Here is a 19,465-nt window from a genome sequence, read left to right as displayed (position 1 = left end):
TAGCCTGGGAACCTCCATATGCCGCGGGAGCAGCCCAAGAAATGGCAAGAAGACAAAAAAAAAAAAAATCTACATTTTTCTATGCTCCTAAGAAAAAATGGCATGGGGTACACAAGTAAAGCAAAGGTGAGCCAAATGATGACATATGTCCGTTGCACCTCTGAAATTACTACTCTGGCAAAGTACTATACTCAACATCAAGAGAAAGAAAACACTTGGAAATGGCTTTAGGAAGAATTTCCTGTGGATAAAAGTCTAAATATACCTAGCAAGTGGAGTATATCAGCTCCTTACTGGTAATCCGAAGGGTCTATAAATTCATGTTAAACAGAACTGACACCTGTGATCAATGTGCTACCCAACTGCTACAGTGTTGTCTGCAGGAATTGCCCAAGTGTACAGGACTGCCTCACTGAAAGGGACACACCTCCCAGGAGAGCCCCCCGACAGTGAGTGATCAAGCTCAGCATATGGTCACCTGGCCATTTTGGCTCAATAAAGGACAATGCTGATGGTCCATTTAAAGTTCAGAGCTCTCTGTGAGATTGGTCACTACGTCATAGCCATAGTTTGACTTCTCTCTCTCTGCCCAATCCTGCTTCTTTCCTCTTCCTTCCACAGGTATTTATTGCAAGGATACTTCCTAATAAATACCATGGATGATAAATTCCATCCCAGAGTCTGCTTCCCAGTGAATACATCTATGACTTTTGGTACCAGAAATGGGGCTTGAGAACATCAGTAGTAGGCTGGCTAGCAATAAGGGCTTCACACTAATAGCTGGTGGGGAACAGATTAATACTGGTGGCAGCCCAACTGATAAAATTTCCTCTTATGGTGAACTGGAATTGCATACTTGAGTAAGGGAATTCACTACATGGCATCCACCAGGTATTTGACAAGTATGTGGGAAATCGTAAATATAAGGGATTATATGAATGAACATCCTCAAAAAAAAAGTGAAAAGCTTAGAGAGATTAATATGCAATTGAAAATCAAGTATGAAAACTAGAGGGTCTTCCTGGTAGCACACAAACATGCTAATCTCCTGCAGAAGAAATTCAAAATTCCTACTGAATTTTGTCAAATGCTGTTTCTACATGTATTGAGATGATCATATGATGATTTTTATCTTTTCTTTTATTAATGTATTGGTTGTTGAACCATCCTTGCATCCCGGAGATGAAACCTGCATGATCATGGTATATTACATTTTTAATATATTGCTGAACTCAGTTTGCTATTATTTGGTTGAGTTTTTTTGTTTTTGTTTTTGTTTTGTCTTTTTTGGGCTGCATCCACGGCATGTGGAGGTTCCCAGGCTAGGGGTCGAATCAGAGCTGAAGCCACTGGCCTATGTCACAGTCACAGCAATACGGATCTGAGCAGCGTCTGTGACCTATACCAGACTCACGACAACGCCAGATCCTTAACCCACTAAGTGAGGCCAGGGACAGAACCTGTGTCCTCATGGATGCTAGTCAGGTTCATTTCCACTGAGCCTCAATGGGAACTCCTAGTTGAGAATTTTTGCATCTATGTTCATCAGGGACATTGGCCTATAGCTTTCATTTCTGGTAGTGTTTTTGTCTTGTTTTGGCCTCAGGGTAATTCAGGCCTCAAAATGAATTTGACAGTGGTCCCTTTTCTTCAAATTTTTGGAAGAGTTTAAGGACTGGTGTTAATTTTTCTTTAAATGTTTCTTAGACTTCACCAGTGAAGCCACCTGGTTGTAGGATAGAAAAAATTTAATTTGATCAGCAAGTGGATCTGAGTAGTCCAGGGAGAAGTTGTGATGTACGCTAGCAGTGCTATTTGGTACTCTGCCCAAATGCTCCTTAAGGTGAGGAGTACATATTCCCCAGCTGATGTGAGTGTTGGTTGATAACAACTCACACCTGCTTCCCTGTCTGGAGACTTTCCTTCAGCTAAACAGAAACCATTTTGACTGGAAGGCTATACGCCAGCCCCAACCATAGCCCTGGGGTAGAACTTGGCAAAGACTTTCAATTGACTGCTCCATCTGCCTCTAGCTGGGCTAAGTCTGGCACTTCCCTAAAAACTTCACTGTGAGATCAAACTAGGCACACTCAAGATCAAATTCTTTCTCCCCAGCCCCATTTTGTCCTCACTCTCTCCTGGGAGCATTTCCACAATAAACACATATGTAAGAACCCCCATATCTAGCTTTACTTCTTGGAAACCTGACCTGTAGGTCGTGGGAACCAAATCAATATAATAAGAATGTGAGCAAAAAAGGAACCAAAAGAGTACGGTGAATGCAGGCAGACAGCAAATTTTCTCTACTCAACAATTTTCCATGGGTTTACTCTAAATAGACAAACTACTATAAAAGTAACACAGGCGAGTGGAGCGCCAGGTGCCCCGAACAACAGCAGCAGAGAGGAGGAAGGTATCCCCAGTTCCAATCCCAGGCCTCGTCCCGACCCTGCAGCCCCTGTTCCACGGACCCACGGTCCCATCGCCCCACCGTCCCATGGCGCATCTGCCACCGCCATGACCCAGCAGCTGAAACCCAGCTTACGGAAGACACTGCTGCTGGAGTTCAAGGGGCTGCAGGAGGAGCTGGAGGAGCGCTTCCAGGTGACCCTGCTGGACGAGGGTGCCCTGTACAACTGGGAGGTGGCCACTTCCTGGTCCTCCAACACCTACTACTTACTATAAGAGCAGCTACTTCAAGGCATTCCTGAAAATCCCTATCGACTACCCTTACTCTCCAAAGGCCCTTCAGTTCCTAACCAAGACGAGGTGCCCCAACACGTACAAGACTGGCGACATGTACATCTCCATCCTCCTCCCCTAAGTCGAAGACCCCCAGGGCACGGAGCTGACCTCAGAACGGCGGAACTCCACCCAAAACATCAGGACCTGAACGTCATCCCCCTTTTAACGAACCCAATGACCTTCTCACCGGCCAACATGGACACCTTTGTGAAGGAGAGGAAGAGGGAAGAGAGCAAAGGCAGGACCAGGAGCCCACGGACATCATCTGGAAGCCGGTCCTTGGACCAAGAAGGACACGAAGCAGTCCCCGCGTGAAGGATCCCATGGCGCCGGCGGCGCACAGAGCGAAGACCGAGGCCCAGCGCCGTGCATGCGCGGAAGTGAGGGCTCGGCGTCTTCCACAGACCCGCTGCTACCTATGCACCACCGCTGCCACCCTGGCTAGACAGGTGCCAGGTGACGGCTGCTTCTGGGACGAAAAGGACGTCTTGGGCACCGAGGGCTCCTCACACCTGATCCCCACGGGTAAACTTACAAATTTTACCTCAAAAGAAAAAAAAAAGGTAACATAGACACTACGTTAAATAATTTATACATTCCACTAGGTCTGGCCACCCCAAGAGCCTTCCATGACTTGGTTCTTATACTGAATCACAATTAATTAGTTGCATGTTGAATAAAATGCTAGTACTGTCAACTAGCTCTTATTTAACATGGATTTGTGGTGTTCATGTGTCATAGTAGTCTATAAATAAAAAGGCCTGTTTGAGATTCTTTATATAAGGTATTCTAAGTTTATCTAATTTCCAATTATTATAATGAAGTAAAATACACATAATGGCAACACTACCATTTAGTGCTTTAATTTAATAGATTGTTTAGATTCAGAAAGCCCTCAAATTAAAGTATGTTAGACCATTGGTAACCTCATTGATTATAGGACTGTAGGTACGTGGTTCCATTTGATAGAATATCAAGTGTTGGATAATTTGCTAGATTATTATAACTCAATTAAAATAATGAATCATTAGATTCTATAGCCAAGATACAGGACTAGAGAATGAACAACACTTCACAGTTCTGGCTTCATTCCCAGCTCAGTCAATATCTATTACAAATAAATACTCTCACCTGCCTGTTTCATTTTCTCTATCTATAAATCAAAAAAAGCTGAGTTACCAAGTTAAGCCTTCAGAGTGAGCTGTAAAGATTAAGAAGTTAATGGTTGTAAAGCTGTTTGTAAATCTTCATCATAAATTATTATGCAATGATTATGATTATGTAGTTACTATTAAGTGAACAACATAAAATCATATTTAATCTTGAAATAAGTGAACAGATAGAACTGCTGATATAATACACACACAAAATGACTAGATTTTTATTTGCATATTTCCAGGATATATTTGAAAGACAAAAAAGGCAATGATTTGCATATGCTAGCATAAAGATGAAAACGAGAGTAAATTCATCATTTGAAACTTTGAGGTCATTATCTGATGCAAGAAACTTGTTATCTGACATAAGTCAAAATCAAATACAGAATTTAGCATTTGTCTGCAGGACTAATGCTTTAAACTATCTACCTATAGTCCCATAACAATTCTTCTTCTCTCAGAAAAATGTTACCTCAGTTTGGTGAAAAACTTCAACAGTTCTTCACACTTACACTTTTTGCATTCAGATTCTCAAATATAAAATCCTTGACTTCTTTCACTTCAGGCCTTAGACCAGAATGTCAAAGTCTAACATTTTCTTTCTGAGAATTAATTGGATAATTATTAGTGATATGAGATGAGGGATAATTTGATCAACATACATTAAGTTTTAAAGTTTAAAAAAGCCTGGCCTTTAAAAGTATTAGAAGAAAAGAAACCTTTTAAAGGAAATTGTGAGAAATATTATACTAATTGCATTAAAAGATTTAGATAAAATAAATGCTCATGAGAGAACACTTTTTTAAATAGTGGTGAGAAATTCAGTAAACCAAAATAGGTGACAAAAGAATAAAAATGAATTATGTTTTATGCATATAAAAATTACTGTGCAGCTATTAAGTTGCTGATTTTTTATATTTAATACTATAAAGTGCTTAAATATGCTACTGTAAAAAAATGTGGGATACACCTGCTGAATAGCATTGAGAACTTTGTCTAGATACTCATGTTGCAACAGAAGAAAGGCTGGGGGAAAAATGTAGTTGTAATGTATACATGTAAAGATAACCTGACCCCCTTGCTGTACAGTGGGAAAATTAAAAAAATAAATAAATAAAATAAAATAAATATAAGCATGCCTAAAAAAAAAAAATGTGGGATACAAAGCTAGTATAGGAGATTCTATAATTTTGAAAAATACTTATGATATAGAAGAGCAATTGTGAGGAAATATAGCAAAAATGGCAGTGAAATTATCTAAAAGTTTTGTGTTCTTTTTTATTCATTTTTAGATTTTTTCAATTTTATTTTTCAAACCTTTTTTTTTTTGTCTTTTTGCCTTTTCTAGGACTGCTCCTGTGGCATGTGGAGGTTCCCAGGCTAGGGGTCACTTGTAAAACTGCTCTAATCTAGAATGAAATTGATCATGCTGTCTAAGTTTTCCATGTGCTCTGTCTTTGTTTCTGTTGGTTAGTTTTGTTTTTTTCTTTTTTTTTGTCTTTTGCCTTTTCTAGGGCCACACCCACGGCATATGGAGATTCCCAGGCTAGGGGTCTAATCAGAGCTGTAGCTGCCGGCCTACACCAGAGCCACAGCAATGTGGGATCTGAGCCACATCTGCAACCTACACCACAGCTCACAGCAACGCTGGATCGTTAACCCACTGAGCAAGGCCAGGGATGGAACCTGCAACTTCATGGTTCCTAGTCAGATTCGTTAACCATTGCGCCACGACGGCCTCAAACGTTCTTAATTTCCTTAACATCTTGAGGAAAATCCATCAATTTGTGATGTGTACATGTTAATCAAAACTTCTGCTTTATTTTTATGATGCCATTTTAACAATCAATTTATGTATTTTCATTTGAAATTATTTCTTTAGCATTCTATTCACTTGAAATATTTTTTTTTGGCCATACTTGCAGCGTATGGAAGTTCCTGGACCAAGGATCAAATCTGAGCCATAGCTTGCACCTATGCTACAGCTGTGGCAACGCAGAATCCTTAACCCACTGTGCTGTGCCAGGGGTCGTACCCGCACCATTGCTGTCTCAGAGACAACACCAGATCTTTAACCCATTATGCCACAACGGTAACTCCCCACTTTTAAATACCTCTCACAGGAGTTCCCGTCATGACTCAGTGGAAACGGAATCTGACTAGTATCCCTGAGGACACAGGTTCAATCCCTGGCCTTGGTCAGTAGGTTAAGAATCCAGTGTTGCTGTGAGCTGTGGTGTAGATTGCAGACTTGGCTTGGGTCTGGCATGGCTGTGGCTTTGGTGTAGGCTGGTGGCTGCAGCTCTGATTTGACCCCCAGCCTGGGAACCTCCATATGCCATAGGTGTGGCCTTAAAAATAAATAAATAAATAAATAAATACCTACCTCTCACTCAAGAAACATGAGGGTTTTCTAAAATCAAAATTAAAATTTAATTTAAAAATGAGCTATTTTTGATCTGTCATCTTGCCCCTCTATTCTTTAACAACTTATGTTATTCCAGAAATGTATATTAACCTCCTACTGTATTCTAGTTGTTATGTATCAAAACCAAATTCTATAGATTGTTGCTTTACTTTGATTTAAAATATATTTGACTATATATATATTATACATATATTTGAGAATTTATTCTGTTACTCTTTATAATTTGTTCTAAAATATGTTTTTAGTGCAATTGTAAATACTTAGATTGGCCTTTTCAGCTTTCATGTCATCTATCTTCTATTTGAAGAGGTTGGAAAGCTGTTATATTTCCCAGACTTTGAAGTAACTTAAATTCTACTAATTAGATACACTGCCACAAAAACTGGAAAGTGCAAATGAGGTGGAGGTAATCCCGTGATTTCTGGCTCTCACCACTGGTTAGGAAAGCCATGCTTTCCCTGGAGTAGGTTCCATTGGTTTTTTCCATGAAACAGTAGTGGTAACTTGAACTGATCCTCCAGTTCCTAGCTCCCCAGCTCAGGTGTCTCTTCTCTAATGCCCTTGTGTCTGGAGACTGAGTTAGACTGGTACAACGGATGGTGATGTCAGACACAGCAGCTCTCTAGTGTCAATTTTGTGTTGTTCTCGGAGTCATCCCAAGAGCCCAGCCTAAGAACTGTTGGTTTACCCCATCTAGCAATTTTGCGAAGCACTTTAATTCCTGTATTTTATAATAATAAATTGAGTTTAAATATCTAGAATTTCAGTTTGCAACATCAAATCCTGCTGATTATTTTCTTTAGCTGTTTTACCCATAATACTCACTAAAATATATAACAACAAATTTATAAACAAAACAAAACTATTTTTGTTTTAAGGCTCCTCTCCCTCTTTATGGGCACAAACCTTTTCTTTTCTTATTCAAATGTCTTGTTTATTTTTAGTGTCTAATTTTAAACATATAGGTAGGTACAGAAGTAGAAAACATTCACCTGTAGCATAAATAAAACTGTCCTAAAGACACCAAGCTTCGTGCAAACAGTTTAATAATTCAGAATTCTGCCCTATGATATATGTCAGTGTTTGGTCTCACTGAAAAACTCTGGACTTTGGTATTTTAAGATTTATGGTTGCTGAATTATCTAATAAAATATTTAGCATCAGTAAATGCCTATTAAAAACATCTTACATTAATATGGTCCATTCTTCATAGTAAACCAGTGTTGATATATTATCATCAGCTAAACCTCATACTTTATTCAGAGTTCTTCAGCTGTTCCCTAATGTCCTTTTTCTCTTCTAGGATCCCATCCAGGATACCACATTACAGATAGTCATGTCTCTTTTTGCTTTTCTTGGTTGTAAACATTTCTCCGACTTTCTTTGATTTTAATGAACTTTACCGTTTTGAGATTACTGGTCAGGTGTTTTGTATAGTGTCTCTCACATGACTTGGCACAATGTTATTCTTAAGGTTAGACTGGGATTATAGGTTTAGGGGAAGAAGACCTCAAAGGTAAAGTGTTATTATCATCACAGAATATAAACATAATTTCTCACTGTTGATGTTAACCTAGATCACCTGACTGAGATAATATTTGTTAGGTTTCCCCACTGTTTTGTTTTGTTTTGTTTTTTTCTCCCTTTAGAAGAAAGTCAGTATGCACAGTCCAAATCTTAAGGAGGTGCTTCACCTCCTTAAGTATAGTGTATCTGCACAAATTATTTGGAATTCTTTCATTTCTTAATTCATTTATTTTTAGAGTGGCATCATTCATAGCACATTTAGCTTCTCTGTTTTGCATCAGATGTCTAGTTATTCCAGTGCCATTTGTTGAAAGACTGTTCTTTCTCCATTGAATTACCCTTGCTCCTTTGGCAAAAATCAGTTGATTATCTCTGCATGGGTCAATTTCTGAATTCTATTTTCATTTATTGTTATACCAATTACACTTCTTTTTAAAAAGTTTATAATTGTTGTCTAGAGTTTACAATATATGTGTTTAATCTAATTCTACCTTCAAATAACTCTATACCAGAGTATATTCAATTGCTCCCTCTCATCCAGTATGAGTTTTCTTTCATTTCACTTATCTGTCTTTATCACAAAGTTGCTACTATTGTTACTTTAAGCAGTTGTCTTTTAGATCAATTAATAAGAAATATAAACTATATTTTCATTTATTTCTTCTAAATCATTTTCCTTCTGCTTGTAAAACTTAATATTTTGTACAGGAGAGGCCTGCTGGTGATGAATTCCTTCAGTGTTTGTAGGAGAAAGATTTTATTTCTTCATAGTTTTAAAGGATAAATTCACTGGATATGAAATTCTAGGTTTGTGAATCTTTTCTCTCACTGCATTGTATTCTTGCTTAAACAGTTTCTGATAAGAAGTCTGCTGTAATTAGCATTCTTATTCCTCTGTAAGTAAGATGTTTTCCTCTGGCTTCCTTCAAAAATTGCCCTTATCTTTGGTTTTCTGAAGTTTTAATATGACATGCATAGGATTATATTATGTTATTATTATTGCTGTTAATTTAGTTTTAATTCTGATTAGTGTCCAAAAACTCTCGGATCTGTGGTTTGTGTCTGTTATTAATTTTGAAAAGTTTTGGGGACTTTTTTTCTTCAAATATTTCTGCTCAGTTCTCCCTTTTCCTTCTGGTATTTCAATTACATGTTTATTGAATGTTCCGAAGTCATCCCACAATTTTTCCATGTTATATTTTCTTAATCCCTTTTTCAAGGGATTATATTTACATTTTCCATTTGAGAAGTTTCTATTTAACTATCTCCAACCTCAGTGATTTCTTTATCAGTGAATTGAGTCTACTTATGAGCCCACAAGCTGTTTTTCATTTCTATATCCTGTTTTTGATTTCTAGTATGACCTTTTGATTTTTCAAATTTATCTCTGCTTATACTACCCATATGTTCTCCCATGCTATCTTCTTTTTCCACCAGAAACTTTGAAGTATTAACCATAGTTATTTTAAATTCCCTGGCTGATACACTGTTGTGGGAATGTTAAATGGTGTGGGAGATACGGAAAACAGTATGGAAGTTCCTCAACTAAATATTAATAGTATCCAGCAATCCCACTTCTGGGTTATAACCAAAATATATGAAATCAGTATCTCAAAGAGATATGTACACAAAGATAACCCATATTCATTACAGCATTATTCACAATAGCCAATATATGAAAACAATCTCAATGTCTTTTGATGAATGAATGGATAAGATAAATGTAGTATATACATACTATGGAATGTTAGTCTTCAAAAAAGGGAAATCCTGTCATTTACAGAAACATGGATGAACTTAGGGGTCATTATGCAAGTTACAGAAGGACAAATATTGCATGATTCCACTTATATGAGGTATCTTAAATAGTAAAGTTCATAGAAGCAAAAACTAGAATGGTGATTACTAGGGTCTGAAGTAGGGAGAAATTGAAAGTTGATGTTTAATTGATATAAAGTTTTAGTTATGTAAGATGAGTAAATTTTAGAGATCTGTTGTACAATAATAGAGTTAGATATACTGTGTTATACACTTAAAATTTTAAGAAGATAGATCCCATGTGAAGTGTTCATATCACAATAAAAAAAAATTCTCTGCCTGATAATTCCAACATCTGTGTCACATCTGAGTCATTTTATGATGCTTGCTTTGTCTCGAGTCTGTTTTTCTTGCCTTTTGTCATGCCTTATAATTTCATGATGAAAGACAGATATTTTGTACAAAGTAATAATGTTACTCTGGAAAAGTTCTTGTCTCATCATAGAAGGAATTCAGAAATGAGATGAAAATTGAGAAAGTGAGGATATAGTTAAGTGAGAAATATACCACTTTTTTCTTTTCTTTTTTTTTTTTTTTTTTTTGGCCACACACCTGCTGCATGTGGAAGTTCCTGTGCCAGGGATCAAATCTGAGCCGCAGCTATGACCTACATCACAGCTGTGACAATGCCGGATCCTTAACCCCCTGCACCAGGCCAGGGATCAAACCCATGCCTCAGCAGTGGCCCAAGCTGCTGCAGAGACACTGCTGGTTCCTTAATGCCAGATCCTTAACCTGCTGCACCACAGTGAGAACTCTGTGAGAGAAATATAACTCTTAAAGGCAGGCAAGCAGACAGGAGAGCAGCTGCTGCCCTGTATTTATTTGGCATGCTGTTTATGAGGGGCATACAAATAAAGTGGCGGAATATTCATTCGGAAGGAGAGGTTTGGGGATGTAGCCCCTCATTCTCATTCCAGTTTCACCTTCCTGAAGGGCGTAAGGATTTTTGTTCTTGTTTAGCTTTGATTGGAAGGGTCATGGTATTACCTTATCTGAAAGGCTGATTTTATTGTAATTAGGGCATAATGAGCAACAGGTTGTATTGGAATGCTGACGATTTCACACCTTTTTTCCATCTTTCTTTGCCTCTAGGGCACTTATCACCCAGATTTTGTGGTTTCCTGTCATTCTGAAGGTTCCTGCTTTTCTCTGTTCACCCATGGACCCCACTGTTTACATGATGCATGGTTTTCTGCTACCCGGCCCTGTGGCCCCATTTCTCTATTCATATCTAGCTGTCTGCCTGTTGTAACAGTAAGAACCAAAGTGACTAGTCCTCTGGTCTGAAGAGCTGGGCTTTGTTTAATATTTGCCTTAGCTTAAAGTGCCAAAAGGTTAAAATTCCTGTAGTGCCCTTATGTTTATATATATCCCCCATATTAGTTTGCTAGAACTACTGTAACAAAGTACCACAGACTGGATGGTTTAAGCAACATTTATTTTCTTATAATTTTGGAAGCTAGAAGTCCAAGATAAAGGTGCCTGCAGGTTTGCTTTCTTCTAAGGCCTCTCTCCTTAGGTTTTTTTTGAAGGCTTCCTTACTCCAGTGTCTTCAAATGAGCTTCCCTCTGTCTGTGTATGTGTCCTAATCTCTCCTTATAAGGACACCAGTAACGTTGGATTAGGCCCCAACTGCATGGCGTCATTTCATTCTAATTATCTCTTGAAAAGCTTTATCTTTGAATCAGTCACATTCTGAGGTAGTGGGGTTAGGACTTCAACATATAAATTTGGAGGAGGACACAATTCAGCCTATAACTTACCTCTTGACTTTGGTTTTCCCTAAATACTACCAGAGATAGTTTGTGTCCTATGGCTTGTTCAGCTATAATCCACTGTTACTATTCTGGAGCCTATTGGTAGGGTGGTAAGGTCTGGAGGAGGAATGGCGTTCTATAATCATCTAATCAAGTCTGTCTTTTAGTGAGTCTGTGTCTCTGGCCTGTGACCATCACAAGTATTTCCTCTTATATAGTTCCCTCCTCTTTCAGTGAGATCGGAAAGCTAGAGAGAGCTGAAATGAGAGAAATGCCCTGTTTCCATAGCTCCTTGAAAGGAAGTTTCCAATAAAGTCATTTCCCCTTGTGGAGAAAATCATGGGTCTGTTTCACAAAGGTTGTTCTTCCTCTACAGCTGCCAGAACTAAGAAGCAATATTCCTCTGATTTTCATGGTGAATAACTGGTGGAATTTTTTTTTTCTGGGGTTAAAGTCATTAATATATGAAGGTGCCTAAGACTGGGGCTCCAAGAGTTTCCAGCCCTCACACTAATTCATACTCAGCTTCAAGCAGTTTGTCAACATTACCATTTCAGAGTGTTATAGTTCCAGTCACTTCTGTCCAAATCAGCAGATTCCAGCTGTGATTCTCTGGATTTGCCCTTCTCTCCAGATTTTGGGGTGGTGCCCTGTGACCTCAATCCTCTGATGGATTCAAGAAAAGTCAACTTCTGTGTGTCTGGCTTTTTCTCATTATGAAGGCAGAACTCAAGGTGTTTCTAAACACCTTATACGTTAAAACAGAAACAAAATCCCCTAATTAAATTTTTTGTTTGTTTTTTGTTTTTTTTTAATGGGTATACTGTTTTATTAACACTTAAATTTCAATGTCAAACAATGCTGACTGTGACTTATGATCATATTCTTGAAATACAGACACACAGACAGACAGCTTTAAGGGTACAATGTTAAACACAGCATAATATACTAACAGAAAATCCAAGAGTGATATAATTATACCTTTATACCACTCTTGGGTATAAAGATATAGGGACAAGCCCTGAAATTGAAGGAAAAAACTTGTAATGAGTTCCTTGAACTCCTTGGTTGCTGACTGACTCTCCTCTTGACTTCAGACTCAGACAAACCAAGGACTCTCTGAGTATAAACAAACAAACAAAACCCACTGACTTCAAGACAAACTGTAACCAGACAGATTAGCAAGAGCCACTTCAAAAATCATCATAAAAAAAAAAGAGCCAATTCAGATTGTGGGGGCCAGTCTGAACCAGGGTTAGCTGGAGGCTGGGAATGTTGCAGCAAGTCCAGACCCATAGGTTAGAGCAGCAGTCTAGAGACAAAACGGTTAGTGCGTTCTTCTGAAATCACTGATTTCCAAACAAGTTCCTAAGATGCTTTTCCTAAACGGGGATAATTAACTTATTTATGTTCAGAGGTTATTGATCTGTCTTCATCTTCCTTGACATTGCTAGGGCTTTTCTTAGCTGATCATTTCCTCTTTCAGTGCCAGTCTATAAACTATTCCTGGTCTGCAATAAGATAAGGAGCTTATGCCAAATGCAAATCTACTATATCTGTAAGCATAGGGTTAGATCAGTGCCTTTTTTTTTTTTTTTATATATATATAGCAACACTTCCTTGATGTAGAGGCAGAATGTTGTACATTCTTGCACAAATCCTCTGTCCCATCAGGGACTGGTCACAATCAGTTTGCTGACTGGTCACTTTAAGTGGAACTACTCAGTCTCATACCCAGGCATTATTTTCTACTACCACCTACATTACAGAAAATGTGAGATATGAATTCACAGTCCATACCTCTCTTGACATTTTTGTTCTTTGATTCTGACATCTAGGTTACCTCCCAAGCTATATTTATAGGCCTGAGAATGGTGATACTATTGTAATGCCAACACTCATTCTTTTGATACGTATCCTAAGATAATACATTTCTCAAACCACTTAATTGCCAAATGGACATTTTTACTTGAATGGGCCATTCTTGATATTTTATTAATAGGACTCAGTGTTATATCCTGTGTACTTAATATATAGTGTGCAAGTGAAGTTGTATATTTTATTAATAGGCAAAATATACATTGAATTTAGATCACTTAAGATGTATAATACTGTAAGCTTATGGATGTATAACATATTTATGAAATATTAGTATTATTAGTTATTAATCTTGCCTTTATAACTTAATACTTTTATTATTATATGCCCCTTGGTTGGAATTATCACACAGTTTCAATATTCTAGAACATTCTTTTTATAATGCTATTATATATTGCTAAAAACAATATAAGCAACCAAGTAAGTAAAAATATTCTAACCTTCCAAACTAAAAATGTCTGATAGAGTCTGGAATATTTCCCAGAAAGAATCCATTGAATGCAGGTTGCCATGGTGATTAGCAAAAATGTGGAATGAAGTTCATTTCATGATAATTGCTACATATTTGCAGCTGAAGTGCATCTTTCAGTTTCAGTCTCAGACTTTGAGACCATAATAATAGCTCTAGAATCTGAGTTGTGTATTTAAACCTGTAATGATTGTACAGGGGCATATCTAATTCTGACGAAATTCTTTTTTTGTGTGGTGACCAACATGGTAATTTTTAAAAGCTTATCCCTATTTATTGGAATTTCTGTGTATAGTTAATTGAGATTATGTTTGATTGATTCTTAAAAAACAGAATTTATAATGTCTCCAAGTCAATTTAAAGATAAAAGGAAAGCATTTTATTTTAAAATCTCTCCTTTAGGAAGAAAGCTGAATTTATTTTTGAGGCAGCTGAATGCTCCTGCTTTATAATTATTTCTGAAGAAGTTCATGGTCTAATGCCAACTTTTGTGAATTAATAATAAGTTTTGAAAGATGTTACCAAAATCAGAAAGTTGGTGCTTTGAAAGCTGTTTTAACTCTTTGGGGATAAGTGAAAATAAACTGTAACACATTGGTGAGTTATTATCAGTATGTGATATTGTAATTACATAAATGAACCCAGTCAGAGATTCTCAAAAATTGGTGCAGACTAGCTATGTCAAAGTTTATATTGTTGTGGAGTTCCCGTTGTGGCACAGTGGTTAACGAATCCGACTAGGAACCATAAGGTTGCACGTTCGATCCCTGGCCTTGCTCAGTGGGTTAAGGATCCAGCGTTGCCGTGAGCTGTGGTGTAGATTGCAGATGCAGCTCGGATCCCAAGTTGCTGTGGCTGTGGTGTAGGCCAGTGGCTACAGCTCCGATTAGACCCCCTAGCCTGGGAACCTCCATATGCCGTGGGAGTGGCCCTAGAAAAGGCAAAAAGACAAAAATAAAAATAAAGTTACATTGTTGTATACTACTGCTTTAAGTTTGTGAAATATTTTGATTTTAGAATGTCTGTTTTTCTTAATTCTTACAATAACCCTCTGAATGAAAATAATATTAAAAATAAAATAATAACATTCATTGAGTACTTACTATGTCATATACATGATTACATATGTACTAACTCATTTAGTCCTTACAGTAATACTAAGAAGTCAATTATTATTATCTTCATTTTATGAATGATGAAACCAAAGCACAGAGAAATGAAGCATTATGCCTGAGTCACAGGGTTAGTGTATGGCAGAGGCAGGAATCAAATTGAGAGATATATAGTTCACATCCGACTATATGATGCTATACTGTTGGTCTGAAATATTTGGATTCTCAGCTTATAAATAGAACCAAAATTAAAGGTTGAAAGAAGTCAAGTATCACAAATGTTACGTAGTTATCGAATAGCAGTAATGGAGCTGAACTGTTTTCTGACTCTAAATCTAGGAAGCACTCCATCACAGCTCATGGTATCCTTTGATTTGAATTTAAAATTAGTGTCCTCTAGGAGTTCCCACTGTGGCTCAGCAGTAATGAACCTGACTAGCATCCATGAAGATATGGGTTTGATCCCTGGCCTCACTCAGTGGGTTCAGGATCTGGCATTACTGTGAGCTGTAGTTTAGGTCACAGGCACTGCTGGGATCTGGCGTTGCTATGACTGTGGTGTAGGCCAGCAGCTGTAGCTGCATTTCGACCCCTAACTTAGGAACTTCCAAATGCCTCAAGTGCAGCCCTAAAAATAAATAAATACATTAAATAAAGTCAGTATCCTCTACCTGGCTAGTTGAGAAATAAAACAAGGCTGGTTCAAACTGCTTGTTAGTTATAGCCTTCAGACCAAACTCCACTATGTCATATATATATCATATGTGCCCTTTCTGTATATTAAACATATAATATATAAAATGTTGCATATATTTATTATTTTTATTCATGTCTCAGGGTACTGAAGAGAGCAGGGTTATCTGCTATATCTTTATATATCTCTGATATAATATGACATTAGATATATCACTAACATATAAAGATTAAAACCCCAAATGAGCAGTTTGCCAATATAATAACTTAGAATTTCTTTTCTTAAAATTTTTGTTTGAAAGTAAAAGGAATAACTTCACTGTTGAGAAACTTTTGGAACTCAGCTTTTACATGTTATAAGGAATTTTCAGTCTGATTACAATAGTTCTTTTAAAATCAAGAAAAATTTAAAGGAAAGTGTAGCATTGCATATCTTCATAGGGCCAAGGAATTAACTTTTTCATGGGATTAGCAGAAGGAGGAAGGAAGAATGTTAGAATACCTAAATTTGGTGTCTAATAAATGACTTCTAAGTAACCATACCGACAAAGTGGTTCAAAAATCTGATTGTGTGTGTGTGTGTGTGTGTGTGTGTGTGTGTGTGTGTGTGGTATATAAAGTAGGATCCATTGAAACTGATGTCCAAATTTTTAAAACATCAAAACAAAGACAAAGAAACCAACCAAAAAAGTCTAAGCTTCATCCCAATCTTGTGGAACGGCCTACCACAGAAAGAGACAATGGTTCTGATGGAAAGAAAAGCAATTATGGGGGTTATAGGTGAACCAGAGGAACTGAACTGCTAGCTTGTGACTCTAGCAGACATGTTTAGTAGAACACTTTAAATACATTTTAATGTTGTTTTAAGTTTTAGGTTTACATCAGTAGTAATCACACACAACTTAAAATTTTTGGCTTTACACTGTATTTCATAATACTAAAAGAACAGAACACCATTAAAATAGGCTTCCTTCCAAATGTCCTATCAGGGATGTCTTATTCAGCATTTGTTTAAGGCTATGTCTTCCCGTGATTATATTTTCGTACATCCTAGCAGCATGATTATTTGGCCATATTTAAGAATAAAATTACTGTGTTAGAACAATATGTAATAAATGCCTTTTTACCAATATTAAATATTTTTATAAAATGAAATTATAGCAGCATGCATAATAGTAGTGAATTTTGATAACTCAAATTAAATACTAAGGATCAAAATCTGTAATCTTCACAGTGAAATAATTGCAAATAGGAACTCTCTTTAATACTTACATAATAAATACTTTACCTTTGATAGCACTGTGATTGTCTTATCATTAGGGAAGTAATAGGCTACCAGTTACTAAGTGCCGATCAAAATCTATGAAACATTTTACAAATTAGTCCTCACTGATAAATAAAAAGATTAAAAACTCCCAGTTGAGCAATTTGTCATTTTTCACAACTAGTTCTGTACTTAACATTTTTTTTTAATTTAGTTGTTTATGGCCATACAATCCTTTATGGTATTGCAATTAGTTAAATTGTGAAGATTCTTTTTTTTTTTTTTTTGCTTTTTGGAGCTGCACCCACAGTGTATGGAGGTTCCCAGGCTAGGGTCCAATCAGAGCTGTAGCTGCTGGCCTACACCACAGCCACAGCAGTGCCAGATCCAAGCCACATCTCAACCTGCACCACAGCTCACTGCAATGTCAGATCTTTAACCCACTGCGCAAGGCCAGGGATCAAACCACAACCTCATGGTTCCTAGTCAGATTTGTTTCTGCTGCGCCACAACAGGAACTCCTAAAGATTCTTTTAAAAGGACTTAGTATGAAAATGTTCCTGCTTTTAGTTTTCCCATTTAGCAAGATTATATTGATTCCTTGTGGTTGGGAAGTACAGGATACACTTGACATTATCTGAAAAGTAGTACAGACTATTGTGACTCCTCAAATTTGCCAGTGACATTTTATTAAATAATATTCACTATAAAACACATTAAAATGCAATGAACATGTTAAGGAATGACTTCAAATGCTTAACTGATTCAGTAAATACAGAACAAATTATAAAGTTATTAAGGTTAATTTCACTACTAAAATAAAATATGCATTACTATATACCTCATTATATTATTAGCATATCTAGATGAAGTTGCAAAATTTTTTTCACAGCCCAGTGTTTACTGCTGATTCGAAGTTAATAAAGTATAAGAAATCTGCATCAGATTGTAGATAGTGGGAGGTCTCTAGACACACCCATTATCTTGCGTGAGTCATTCCCTCACACCCACCTCACAAAGCTGTAATTCAAATCTGTGCCTCATCAAAATCACAAGTGAATACATACCACTGGCCTACTACTCACAGGAATAGAAACTCCAAGTGTTAAACTGACATATGCTAAATATATGTTTATAATTGAGACAGTTTCAAAAGAAAAATGATATCCATTCTGAGCATAAATAATTTAGTTGGCAGAAAGAAGAATTTCATGAAACACTCAAAACAAACAGCACCCAAATTTCTACAAAAATATAGTACACATTAAATGATTCACTTTCTCCTATAAGACTTTTCTAAAAAATCATCTCCTCTGTTAAGTGTTACTGACTTCTCTAAACAAGTTAACCACTTCTTCCACACAGAGTGTATTTATTTAGCATTTCTCGGTATCTGTTTCATTTTTTTTCAGATATTATCTATCCTCAGCCATAATTTGAGAATGTCAAACAACACAGTAATGTTGTCATATTCATCTTTGTATTTCCTAGCACATTGCCTTAAATACATCTCTGTCTATCGGATTGACTTATTCATAGGAATCTCTACTGGGTATTGGTTATTAGGCACAAATCATTGTCTTGCATCTGTTTGTTCCAAAAAGATACTTAATCAGGTATTGCCTGTGGATTCAGAGTATGATTGGTGGCATTTAAGTACATTATGTGCAGTTTATCTTATATCCTGGACACTGTGCACACAGATACACAGAGAGATGACATGTGGAAGTATTATGATCAGGAAGTTATATGCTGAAAGTGGTGGTAGAAGATTCCCTTCAAAAGGAAATGCTGAGAGTTTATCTTTGTTTTCTGGTTTCTCTTTAGATGAAAGATTTTCATGTTTACACTTTCACAAAAGACATAGTACTGTGGCACATTTCATTATTCACTGTGGATATATGTATTATATTTCATTTTTGGTCATGATTCAGACAGTTACTTTTTTTCCCTTCTGCAACTTCCAAATGTCAAGTTGTGATAGCAGGAAGCATTTTGATTTTTCCATACCATGATCCAACCCCCTCCACTGGTAGCTGCTGATTGCTTCGAAGGAGTGATGGTTTGGAGCTATTGGAGCAAACAGGTTAGACACACTCTCTAGTACCAAGCCCTGGCACCAGGTCCTTTATCACTAGGGATTCATTTTCATAGTTTGATGATTTCTTCTAGCTCTTAAAAGTAAAACTGCTCGTTAGAGAGGGATTCTTATTACGAATGAGTTGATCAGATTGCCTCCTTTCTGGATTGAATGAATCTTAGAACCTCCGCAGAGGACTTGTCTCCAGAGGAGAACATGAATAATGCAATGTAGCCTTATCTTTCCTGTTCTCCTGTGCTGACTCTGTCATTTGGTTATTTTTAAAGCATCATTAAGAAGGGTTCCAAGTGATCTCTTTAACTATGTATTTTTTTGTATGTGTTATCATAGCAAGTAGCATAGTGATACACAAAAAATCTAATAATTACCTTGTCATCAATTAATGAAATATTTGCCCTTTCTTTTTCAAATGTCAAACGATTTTCCCTAAATTTTTTATTGTAACAGACATGTAATTCTCAGATGATTTTTTGTTAAGAAAGTGCTTTCATCTTAAACTCCAGAATTTTGATG

General features: G+C 36.9%; 1 pseudogene; it reads left to right on the top strand.

Moving 5' to 3' along the window:
• The first annotated feature begins 2,496 nt into the window (after positions 1 to 2,496).
• Positions 2,497 to 19,465, top strand: part of LOC125120626 (ubiquitin-conjugating enzyme E2 R1-like) — a 35,553-nt pseudogene continuing 18,584 nt past the window's right edge.

This window comes from Phacochoerus africanus, chromosome 2 (assembly GCF_016906955.1).
Source record: "Phacochoerus africanus isolate WHEZ1 chromosome 2, ROS_Pafr_v1, whole genome shotgun sequence".
NCBI lineage: Eukaryota > Metazoa > Chordata > Mammalia > Artiodactyla > Suidae > Phacochoerus > Phacochoerus africanus.
Note: the sequence above shows the minus strand (reverse complement) of the source record. Positions and strands in the feature narration are given on the sequence as shown.